Genomic DNA, 10,440 nt, shown 5'->3' on the forward strand with positions numbered 1-10,440 from the left:
GGGGAAGGGGGAGGGGGGGGGGGGGAAAGAGAGCCCGCAGAAACGAGGCTCGAGCATGGCCGCGTGTAACGAATCCCTCTTGTAATCCGCAATGCACTAAAGCCAGCGATAAAAGATACCACGTAGAGATATACAGGGATTTCCGAGGTCTCCCACATTTTCATTCGTATATTTTGAGCGATGCGGAGAGCGCCGATCTTTGCTCGGGCGAAATTTGGTCGTACTTAAAACTCTCTCTCGTGATTTCGCAATACTCGCGCTCGGCGCTGAAGAACGTGCGATAGAAATTCAGATTGCGCGGACTCTCTTGATCGTTACCTACGCTTGCCGCGGCACTTTTGCGAGAGAAGCAAGGGGAAAGAATTCATCTCGCATAAATAAGAGGGAAACAGAAAAACAAACTTGCGTTTTCGCAACAGGAAAATCTAGACGCACAATTTTGCGAACGAGAAGGGGAACGCGGCGAGGGAAAACACGGAAAAGCTGGGAGCACACGCTGCACCACTCACACGCGGCCGACTGGGAATTTTATTCGGGAATATCCCGGAGCACGCGGATGATTTCCTCGAGAACGCCCCGCGAGACAAGCCCGGGAGGAAACTGCTCATTCGTCACGTCGAGATAGCGTCGTTCACGGACGGATCCGCGGAAGGTGCGACGTTCTGGCCTCTCCTTACGCCTGCATTACCGTTAGCGAAATGATCCGGCCCGCCGTGAGCCTCCCACGAGTCGTCCTCTCTCGGCCGTGACGCAGTCCATTTATACGAATCATGCTCGGTGTCTCCGTGTCAAAACGCAACGTCGTCTCGTCGCCGTTCGCCCCGACGCGAGTGCTCCACGAATAGGCGACAATTTATACCGAAACGTCGCAACGTCAGGCGCGAATCCTAATCGGGACACGTTATTCGCGACGTAACCCAATTATCGCTGCAGATATTAATTACGGATAATCGCCTGATCAATTCGACATCGACTTTTTGCCAATTAAGAGGACGCTGGAGTCGAAATCTTTACCGACAAAATGCTGACTTTTTTCCGCAAAGTTTACGTTGTATTGGCGCTGCACGGAATTGAAAACGCTCCTAAAAATACGCGCGAGAATTATTTGCGGCATTGTAATAATATTATAACGAAAACGAGAAGAAATTTCAAAGTTAACATCTCGAGTGTTAGTTAGCCTGTCATACGCGCGCTGTCAGTCAAAGTAAATATTCATGATTATTGTGGGAAATCAGGTTGGATTCCAATTAGATCCTACAAATATTTTCTATGTGCGGGAATATCTGTAGCTTGTACATACTGAACGCGAGTTTGCTACGCTCATGAAAACTTCAAAAGACATTGCTGTACCTTTATGTGAATTTAGAAAATTAAAGATATCGGAAAAGTTTGCAGAAAGATTATATATATGTGCGTAGTTTTCCGTTAAATTTGCTAAAACAGAGCAACAGACACGTAAAATCTGTATGTACAAGAAATACGAAAAGGATAACACGATTGTGTCAGTGACGATCGTCTCTCCGTTATTGACATTTTTGGAGTTCGCCATCAACTTCCTCTTAAATTGATGACGTGTCCTTCTTTTAGTTTCTTAGTTATCAACATTTCACGCGACCAAATATTCTACACGAAAAACTAAGACGAATCGCCTCGTCGAAATAAATCTCCGGACAGTTGTTAATTTTTGCACACAAACGAGCTGTTTTATCGCCCAGACCGCACAAGCTAATAAAAAGTGTCTTGAAAACGTGCAAGAGATGTCCTACTTCTTTCAGACATAATTTGGACGTCTTTAAGACATCTTCATAATTTGTGCTGTCTGGACGGATCTATCTATATATACAAAGATAAAACAGCTAGTATGAGACGAAAAAACTAACGACGACTGTGTAAAACATTATTTACCTCCAACTAGCCCCGATTCACCTCGATCTATTCCACGTCAGAAGAAAAATGCGTCGTAACGAAATATTCTGTTAATGCAAGATTTGTGGAGTAATGAAGATTTTAAGCGTCGGGCAGATTAAACCAGCGGCCCGAATTACATTATATGTAACTTTCAGGGGAGGCAAAAATTCGGGGATAACGCGCCGAAGGATTAGTTCCGAAAAACTATCTGTTCGTTTTGTCTACCGCTTGAGCGGACGTGGTACCAGGGAACCGAATTAATGAATCTTCTTTTTCTTCTCTTTCCTCCCTCTCTTTTACACATACACACACACGCGCGCACGCACACCCCTCTCGTTCTCTTTATTCCCATGTCCGGAGAGAGAGATAGAGAGATAGAGATAGAGAAAGAGAGCAGCAAGAGCGAAGTAGGTAGCTATCGCTCTATCCCACACTAGCTGCTCTCGCAACTTCCACGCAAACCAAGCAACCCTTCAGACGCACGTTTCCCGTTGGTTCTCCGCTCCTTTCATCCCGGTCCGCTTTTACTTTATGCACCGCTTGTGCGCGCGGACTTTATACCGTCGTACACCCCGCACTTCGAAAACCTGAAATTCCGCTTTGCCACGATATCGCGAGACGCCACAAGCCATACGTTTCGCGCGCGCGCGCGCGCGCGGAGTTTCGACGTGCCTTCGCGCACCGTGCTATAACTGATATGGATAACGCGAAATGTATTCTTCGCGGTGGCTTCAATTCGTAATAAAGTCACGATATCGCGTCTGCTCGCATATTTTATCGTGCTTCGTAATCCCGCGCGACGGGGGCTTACATGTTCGCACGGCTCGTCTATTTTCGCGATGAGAAAATACAGAGGCACGCGAGAGAGAGAGAGAGAGAGAGAGAGAGAGAGGAGGAGAGAGATTTAATACCGAACGATATCTTTGCCGAGAAAGAAACTTTCGCGTATGCATTTAGAACACGCTTATTAAAAATGAAGGATATTTCGTTACTATTTAATATTATCCTTTCTCTCTCGTTTCCTCCATACGCGATAAAATTATTCCTTTTGTGACAAATGAGGGAGTTGCCAAAACAAGCCGCGCAGAAGGTAAGAGGATTCGTGACCGCGTTTCTCAGCGCGTTTTTCAGCGGCGGCGGAATGCGCAGTTCGATGGTCTTGATTAAGCCGCGACAGGAAGCGAGAGCTCGTCGGGAAAGCAACAACTGTTGCTTCATTTGATGCGCGGGGCGCACGCACGCGCGCGCGCGCGCACTGTGCTCATAAAATATGAAATTGCATCCGGCGTATTTTTCAAGATAAAAGACTGAACGCACTTTCGCGAGTGCACGCGATGTGCCCTCGCGCCGGCGAGGGTAGGACGCGGCGGAGCTTTCGTTTATGCGCAGACGATAAGGTCTTTTTACTCGTATCATCTATAGTGTCCACGCTGCAGAAACGGAAGCTACCGTACGCTACCGTCGAGATCTCCGGGGAGATCCCGGCGTAATGGTATTTTGAGGAAAACTTCCACGGGATAAGGAAGCTTAAGAGGCCGCATTAATTATAACGCGACAAACTCCTACGTTTCGCGACGTGACGTAAGATTTCACGGGGAAATAAAGAGAACTCCAGGGCTTTTTCATGGGCGACATCTTTGGAAAACGGAGTTTCAGATCGACGATGTATTCTGTATTTAAACATCTCTTCATTGGCGGAAAATTCATTGTGAGAAGCGCGAATTATTTTAGGAACAGCTACTAATTCCTACGCGTAATTGATCCCTGAGCTAACTGTGGATTTCGTTCCAGGCAAGAAGCGGAGGAAGCCGAGCTTCTTCGGAGATAAAGGCAACACTCTCTTGGAAAACAAAATTCGAGACCAGCGATATATTCTGTATTTTGCAGGAACATTTCTTCACAGACGGAGAATTGATTATGAAAAGCGCGAATTATATTTCAGCCATTGCGTGAAACAACTACTGATTCCCACACGTAATTAATCCCTGAGCTAATTGTGGATACCGTTCCAACCGTTTTATCGGGACACGTCTGACATGTCGCGGACGAGCGACCGATCAGCCCGGCTACACGCAAGCCACGACGGCGATGATATCGCGCGACGGGATTACGCGTATTAGAGCCTTGCGCGACTCTCTAAAACTTGCGCGGTGTGTCCGTCTCTCATCTCCATAATTTAAAACAAAAAGTTAAATTAGTTAAATTACTCCACCCTAAAGCGGGTAAACAACCGTCCAACGTAATTTGCGGACCGGCCAAACGCGCAATTTATTATATTATAACGCGCTCTCTCTTGCAGCTTTTTTTCTTTCTCTCTCTCTCTCTCTTGTATTCTTGTGTTATATTCTGCCATTATTACTTTCTCACTATTTTATTTAATTATATTATTTAATTTAATTAATTTTTATATTTTGTTACCAACATTATCATACTCCTAATGAAGTTTTTTCAGCGTTTTTCCAATGTGTGCTTAAATTTTGTTTTGTCCTTTGCAAATGGAATTTGTTCTGCCCTCTTTTCATTTTTCTATATATAACTATATCGTTGCGTTATATCTGCTACAACATTTTTTCTCTTTTTTTTTCTCTTCCATTATACTTTTATAAATACTATAATTCCTGCTACTGCGTGTTTGAAAGGAATTTTATCCCAAGGCTTAATAAATCTCTCTCTCTCTCTCTCTCTCTCACTTTCTTCCTCTGTTTTTCCGCGTCTTCCTCGCGGTACTCGCAATTAGTGCTCGCGGAGGCGTTATTTTTCAAGCGCTTTTCGGAGCGAGACAAGCCCGGCGGTATCTGCGGGACGATAGTCCGTGTTCGCGCACGAGAGTACACCTCTAACGTTTATTTACACGACTCAAACACATTTTTCACTCTCTGCGGCCTCTGCGGCCTCGGAGGAGACGAGGAAGAACATTATCGGCCAGCGCGTAACCGGCCGTTCCTCGACCATTAACGTCATTACGCCTGGTACGAGCAATAACGGCCGATCGCTATCGCTTAGTCCGGTGACCGCGCGAGATGTTGATCGATCATTCGTAAGCACCGAGAGGGCGACGCGCGCAGGGCCAAGCAGAGCCATCGCCGTCGCTGGGGTACCCATCGCGCGACAAATACTGCGGCAGCAGCAGCAGCTATCGCTAGGTAATGTAAACTCGATGTAAATGCGGCTAAGTGCTATTAATAAGACAGAAAGGGCTGCGAGCATTGTGGACATACGATTGAATAACGTAGCGAACGTACATTCGTGCGCGATGCATCGGACACGAATGCACCGCGCGAAAGCGTGTTTTGCGGGCTTATCTGATGCACTCTGATGAACTGGAGTGTGTAAAGACTAGAGGGCCGGAGAAAAAATGTGCGCGATCACACGACGAGGGATGTGGCGGTGCGCGCAGTGGAACAAACTCTCTCTCTCTCTCTCTCTCTCTCTCTCTCTTTCTCTCACATGACGACCCATGATGACCCATCTACGCAGGACGCGGGTCGCAAACCGCAAGATCAAACGCAATGCGATGTGTTCCCGGCCGTTACTGGTCGCAGATTGCAATACACAGGACGCACAGAATTGAAATCGCCTACTTTTGAAACCTCAACTTTCGCGTCCAAACCAGCAGCTAATCAAAACATTTTATACTATGATTGGTTCACACAAAGTGCTCACTGCGTGTACGCACTGTAGTGGCCATTGTTTTTTTATTTTATACTATCATAACGTAGTATCGTACTATCGTATAACTCGAGATAAAGCAATAAAACTGACTGATTGGTTTTTACTTTTATTTTATTTTTAGCATTCACGACCACAATTGCAGAACAGCAATTGTTCTTGTAATAATGTGGTTGGTCTCGACTGTGGTTGGTTAATTTGCTTACTGCTTACGTGTTTTACTGTCTACTACCTTAATTCCATTGTAGTTGGCCCTTTAGTCCCGGCCTATAATAACTAATTTAAGCCTTAAGCCTTAAGAAATTGACCAATCACAGTCAAATGTAAGCAAAATAATCGACTGTGATCAATTTTTTAAGACTTACGGATTAAGTCACAAGTCATTGTAGACCGGGACTTATGTAGATGAACCCTCAAGGAAAGAAGTAAGAAACAACGGTTACGAGTTACGCCGATTTTTCGATCGTTCCGCGAGCCTCGCGCGCGAGCGGTGAAATTTTGGCAACGCCCGACAAAGTCCATCCTGTCGTGAACAACAGCGGCGGCCACGACGTGTTTATTCATGCAAAACACCAACGCACTGTGAAACAACAACGGCCCGGCGCATTCTGTGTGTCACGCGAATGAGATACTCGTCCAGGCGCAACTTCGTTGTTATCTTACAAGCGTCTGCGGATGCTTATAAAATGACAATAATTAACGCGGCCTGGCGGGAGATAACCGCGGCACCTTCGCGGCCGTCGTCGTGCCTTTTGTCTTGCCGCGCCATTCCGGACGCCAAAAACGCATCAAGACGAACGGCGCGCGTTAAGATAATACGCGACGATTCGCGACTCGCGCGGCGGTGACACGACGAATCGCGACGTAAATTCATGACGATCATATTTCGGGCGACGATGCTTGCAGAGCATGCAGCAGAGCGTACAGCGCCTGGAATCGCTGGCCGTCGAAACGTCCGTATTTTTTTTTATTTTCCTTTATCCCTGTCAAAAATGGTCGGGACGCATGCACCGATATGTAGCGTGCCTGTTGTGTGCTTTTCTTTTTTCACTTTTTGATATATTTTGTATGCAATAAAACTTCGCGTCACGGTGAAGTGCTTAACGCTCGCGCGCCCGTTGTTTTATCAATCGCGCCGTGTCCGCGTTTTCGCGTCCTTTGAATTATACCTTCACGATTCGCGAGGTAGTGCACGCTGCGATTCCCATAAAGAACAATGTTCGCTCTGATATTCGCGATTGGAAAGCTTAAACAAACACACAGGACACTGTGAAACACTCCATCGCTCCATTTCGCGCGAGCAAGTCCGGCATTACTTGAAATTAATGGAATTATTGTCGCGCGCGCGCGCGCGCTCGATCAACGTAATTATTAGCTGTAACTAATATTTGATGAGTTTAAGTCTACATACCAACCAACAACTAAATATCGCATCGATGCTGCTCCCGCACGCGCGACAATGCAGCGAAAAATGGGGGTGGCTGTTTCACGAGAGCTCAGCGATATCGGGCGTTATGTAGCAGCGTGTTTAGTAGATTATAATGCATTATACTTTATAATAAATTCAGCGCACCGCTATATGATGCATGTAATATTAATTAATAGAAATGGCGCTGGAGTTGCAGCACGCCATAGCACTAAATTGTAATGGGAATTATAGTGGATATTAAGCGAATTGTTTGCTTGAAAAATAAGTTAAATCTAGTTTCAGGAGGAGCTAATATCGATTGTTGACGATAAACTACATCTCTCTCAGCTTGTGAATTATCCTCTCGTAGAAATTCGCAATGTTTAATGCTAGAATGATGGCTACCGTGACTCGTGCCTTTCGAACCACCACTGGCGCAAAGATATTGCGTTGCATTTCAGGTTTTACGATTCAAGTAGCACGCATATGTTGCCATTGAATTGTTAACGCGTTATGTATATGTACGACGCGTTGAAACACAATTACTAGTGACGAAGGAAAGTGCTTCGTTGCCCCTTCACGTTTCATAGGTATGAGAATGCGTCGGCGGTTGTTCTAATGTGTTAAAACTAGAACTTATGAATAGATTATGGCGGTAGATGATGAGAACGCATAGATAACTTTAGAGTGTATATGATACATCTCAGCGAAGAAAAATCGTACGCACTTTTTTTTTGAAGAGTAAAGACCGATTGTTGATGATTCTATACAGATAAAATTGACACAAAAAGAATTTTTCCAGTTCTATGAAATCCTGCTGAAATATGCACAATTTTCACTACAAAAATCACCTCCTCACTTTTGGGAGGATAGCAGAGTGAAGGTGTTATAAAAAAATCCAACAATGGTTTCTTATGGCAGAAACATTTTATCCTTGAAACTAATAATTGAAAGATGATTTCTCACGGAGTAATACTCATTCGAGTGCGACCGAGTTTTGCTCGTTTTTGATGAGATTTTGTAAAACTCTGAATATTCCAATAAATGATAAATGATATTGATTTGAAGCTTAGGACAAGTAGATATTAAAAATATATAATCTCAATATTATATGTATATTCTCGTAGTCGGACTTGAAAGATAAACGACTCAAACGGTTGCAAACTTAATAAGCACATACTATTGAGACTGCAACCTTTCAGATCGTTTATGTCCCAATTACGAGAATAATATCGAGATTTTATATTTTCAATCTATTCGACAATCTATTTTTAGATCAGTGTATCATTAATTGGAATACTTCCATATTTGGAACATTTTCGATATATATTATTAATTGGAGTTTCAAATTGCTCTGCTTCTTGAAGTGAACGAAACGTCGGTACCAAACACAAGGAAGACGCGTTTCAAACCCGGAAAACAATGTTGAACAACGCCGCGAAAGTCTAAAATATCAAAAGTTCTTGAAAAAGGGGCGCTTTGTCATATCCTTTCCCCTATTTTTTCCTGTAATTTTGTGACGCTATACTTCTCTTGAGAATTCCAAGAGAATCGGCGATCTTTACGAGCTCGCCAATCGTTCTTTCGCCTACCTGTCGCGGATCGCCGAGAGTACTACTTGGACATCGTCTCCGGCGGCACGTCGGCTACAAGACAACCCTTTTTAAACTCGCTTATCTTTCTCCTGCTTGTTTCGAAACGACGGCTTATTTCCTCACGCAACCGCACCAACTGTCACTCGCGAGAAAGAGACACTCGCGACGGCCGAGAGTGCCGTCGTTGCGTTGGCGGCTACACGAGCCAGCGCGGCCAACGAACGGGAATAACAATCAGATGATCCATGACGACGAGGAGAGCTCTCCGAGGGGAGCCTCAAGGAGCCCACACGACACCGCGCTGACACAAAACTCTCTTCCTCTTTCTCTTCCTCGCGCGACGCGTTATTACGAGGCACGACGACGACGACGACACACGAGGCTTGCCACGCCACCGGCAATCACGTCCTCCTATATCACCCTTTCGCCTCCGTCGACGACCTGGCCGGCGCTCTCGTTCCCGACGCGGCTAATTAATCCCGGAATACGGGGCGCGCGAGCGAGCTTGCGAGCGAGCGCGATAATGGGAATCCCGCGGGCGTTTTAATTAAAGCTCGGATCCCCCGCGTCGTCGCTGCGCGGAGTACTTGACCTTCCTCGCGGGAGATTTAATTGAATCCTCCTTGGTGACGAGCCGCGACGGTTACGCGTGCGTGCGTGGATTAAGCGTGCTCGCATGTTCGCCGTTGTCGCGCGGGTACATGCCACACCGTAGGTGCAGTACGACGCGCGGCGCGTCGATCCACCGCGATAGAACGCGGTGGATCGCGGTACCAGCTGATCCGCCGCGAGATCCCTTGTCGAGCCAGCCCTCGCCTCTATCACACGGCGAGTCCGCACACGGCGCGATACCGTCGTATACAATGCAGCCCCGATGGTCCGCCGCGTGACGTCCGCGACTACTGCGGCGCGCGCCGTGCGTGCACTGTCCGCTACCACTCTCTCTCGGGCCAAGCGTTACGGTCTGTCACTACTCGCGTCCGCTAGCGACTGTCCTTCACTACTGTCCGCGATACACCGCCGTTTACTACTGATCTGTCTCTGACACTGCTTCCCGGGCCGCGTCGCGATGAACTCTCAGTGACAGGAGTACTCTCCTGCGCTCCTTCCTGACAGGTCTGAGACTCTCGTCGATAGCCCTCGTGTACCGCGTGTGTACACTCCAGTCGGCTCGAGTCGACCCGATCTCACTTGTTCACCCTCGACCACCGTCGACGACCTTCGCGCGGCGGTCGCAAGCACGGGAACGACGACTCGCGTTACTCTTTGTCGCGCGCGTTGCCGCTCATCATCGGTGAGTGGCCGACGGAGACGAGCGCGGGCGCGATTCACTCATGGTCGCCGCGAGTGAGTCCCGCTCGCTGGACCGAGTCTCGCGCGCGAGGCTGGTCCGCATGCAGGAGGACGCGCGCGGGCGCGTGTGTGTGTGTGTGTGTGTGGTGTGTGTGGGTGTGTGTGTGTGGGTGTGTGTATGTGCGTGTATATGTATATATATATATATATATATATATATATATATATATATATATATATATATATATATATATATATATATATATATATATATATATATATATATATATATATATATATATATATATATATATATATATATATATATATATATATATATATATATATATATATATATATATATATATATATATATATATATATATATATATATATATATATATATGTGTGTGTGCACGCCCGCCTGAGGGATCCAGGTCCGTTCGTGGCGCGGTGCGATGAAGAACTGACGTCCTGACGGGCTGCAGCGCCCCGACGACGGGCGTCCGGCGAACCATCCGCCGTAAAACGGAGCGGCGGGAGATCCGCCGCGCCACCCACCCCACC

At 46.4% G+C, this 10,440-nt stretch overlaps 1 protein-coding gene across 3 annotated transcripts in view; it reads right to left on the reverse strand.

Annotated features, from left to right (window-relative positions):
- Window positions 1-10,440, reverse strand: part of LOC116854025 (lachesin-like) — a 471,144-nt gene that overhangs the window by 427,515 nt on the left and 33,189 nt on the right. Inside the window, exon 1 of one of the 3 annotated variants that reach the window (XM_032835485.1) lies at window positions 8,578-10,073. The exons of the other annotated variants lie outside the window; for them this stretch is intronic. The gene's annotated coding sequence lies outside the window, so the exon portion shown is untranslated. Of the gene's footprint in view, window positions 1-8,577; window positions 10,074-10,440 lie in introns of those variants that run through there. 3 annotated transcript variants of the gene reach the window in all.

The sequence above is a fragment of the Odontomachus brunneus genome, unplaced genomic scaffold (assembly GCF_010583005.1).
Source record: "Odontomachus brunneus isolate Ranch 3 - 2012 unplaced genomic scaffold, Obru_v1 Obru_scaffold_007, whole genome shotgun sequence".
Lineage (NCBI taxonomy): Eukaryota > Metazoa > Arthropoda > Insecta > Hymenoptera > Formicidae > Odontomachus > Odontomachus brunneus.